Source organism: Alligator sinensis, unplaced genomic scaffold, assembly GCF_000455745.1.
Source record: "Alligator sinensis unplaced genomic scaffold, ASM45574v1 scaffold28_1, whole genome shotgun sequence".
In the NCBI taxonomy this organism is placed as follows: Eukaryota; Metazoa; Chordata; order Crocodylia; family Alligatoridae; genus Alligator; species Alligator sinensis.
Genome location: NW_005842133.1, coordinates 2,282,501 through 2,284,930, shown reverse-complemented (window position 1 = coordinate 2,284,930; position 2,430 = coordinate 2,282,501).

Sequence of the window (2,430 nt, the reverse complement as noted above, 5' to 3'; positions counted from 1 at the left end):
TTTCCCTCTCTCTCTCTCTTTCTCTCTCTCAACTAACTGGTTACTCCTTAATAAAGGGACCATCAAATTAGGCAGCATCTTTACATTTTAACTTGTATCACTACAGAGGAGACCAATATTCATTGCTTTTTTTTCAATTTGACAAATATACACAACTGTATCTAGTATCTAATGTGTGTCTCCAACATGCCTAGAGAAATACCATTTCTACTGTAATGAGAGAACCTGAAATTTAAGGGGGGGAAAAGAAAGATAAAGTGTTAGTTTGTCCTCCCAGGCTTATGAATAATGATTGTGATGCAAACAATATTAAGAGATGTAATTTCTTATAATACCGTATGTTTATTATTAGTTGTAATATTTTCAATAGTGTCCATAGGGCAGGATCCCTAGCTATTAAAAACACAGTGAGAAACAGCCCTTGCTATAAAGAGTTAATAATAGTCCTTACAAAAGGGGAAGAAGACTGGAAGTATCTTTATCTCATTTTATAGATGGGGAAGGAATGACTGGCCTGTATCACCTCCATGTCAAGGAAGGAGCACAGGCAAAAAACACAGCTTACCCAATCTTTCCCAATCATTGTGCTCCAAAGCCTGGAATTGAAGTAGTAGAATAACAATTTAGTACTGTCCTGGGCATGGCCAAAGAGCTGTTCTCTGGTGCTGTGTCATAGGGTATAGCAAGACACAGGCACCTCAGAATAAGATCCACAGAAACTTCCATATCGAGCGCGGATCCACCAAGAGTTGGCCAAAATGGAAACACTGAGGACAAGGATGTGTCTTGAGGGTCTGATACATCACTCAGGGCTGCTGGGATGTCACTCCTTCCACTCAGGTTAAACAGCCTTGAACCCTCTCTTGAAATTTGGCACCTGCCATTCAATAATGGGGCAGGAGTAACTGGAGGGTTTGGGTTTTGTTTTTTTCTAAGACATGACTGGAAGAAGAAGGAAGAACAGATTGTGGTTGCTTCCTTTGGTCCTTGTACAATAGCTCAATGGTTAGTTTTTTAGCTATGGGAGGACCATGATTAAAACCTTATTCTCCTTGAAAGCATTCAAACCCACATATCCCATGTTACAGGAAAATTTTTTACATGAAATGCCATTGAGCAGGGACTAAAATACAGGTTGTCTCCTCTCCTACATGCATGCCATAACCACCAACCTAAAGAGACATGCTCTCTCACTTGTTCTCTCCACTCTGGCCCAACTAATTTTTAATTGCATTATTCACTGTTGAGTGGTTTATTAGTAAGGTTAGAAAATATCCCAATCTCCGAAATACCAGGAAGCTGGTTAAGAACATGCATCTGAGAGATGGAAAATGTGAATCTGAACCTCTCAGATTGGTGAGGGTCTTTAAGCTGTCTCCCACATCCTATTTAGGTATTCTAAACATATGAGCAATTGCACAAAGGTATGTACATGTGTGGATCAGGGGCAGGGGGGGAGTGGCAGTACCAATTCCTCCAACATTTTAAAGGCAAGTGGCAGACATCACTGCATTTTAGGCAGAGTTTGATCAGGGTAGCCATTTTCAAAGGCCACCTACATGATGGGACCTGTTGGTGTATTTGGGGGGAAATGTTTGTGGATTCCAGCTGTAGTTGAGAGCAAGGCACTGAGCTGCTCAGTAGGCCTGTGCAAAGCAGCTAGTATTCACTTTGGATTTGGATTTGACTGATTTGGGGGACAGTGATTCAATTTGGTGATTTGAATCACTGTCCCAATTCGATTCAGCCAAATCTGATTCAGAGATTTGGCTGGTGCCGAATCTCCAAATCTCCAAATCGGCCAGGCCATGCCCATCCCCCATGTGCTCTACCAGCCTGGCAATGGCTGCCCTGCTGCCTCAGCTCCCGGCACTTGTTAAAAAAAAAGCCCCAGCTCACTGGGTGTTGCCAGGTGGGGGGGGGTGATCCCTGCTGCCCCCCACTGCCCCACGCTGTGTGGGGTGCTCTATATGAGACTCCTGACCCTCCCCTTACTCCCCTAGCCCCCCCATGGCTGCCCCACCCAGGCCAGCTCTGGCCCTTTAAGAAAAAAACCCTGAAAACCCCCCAGACTCACCACTCCTGCCGGCAGGGTGTGAACCCCACTGCCCCCCATTGCCCCACGCTATGTGGGGGGCTCTGCGCAAGCCCCCTGAAGTCCCAAGGCCACTGTAGGCCACTGAATCAGGCCAAATCTCCTCCAAATCAAATCACCACCCAAAGCTTCGCACAGCCCTACTGCTCATCTGTGTTAAGGCTGGGAGGTGTTTCTATACATTCACGGAAACAGACCTTTAGGAACCTGAAGAACATTGTAAACTGAGTTGTCTTCTGAGTTTAGGTACCTTTGGGGTGAAGCAACAGCTAGAGATGGTTTTTAGGTTTGTCACTTCAGACTTGGTGCCAGATTCAAACAGAGACTAAGTTACT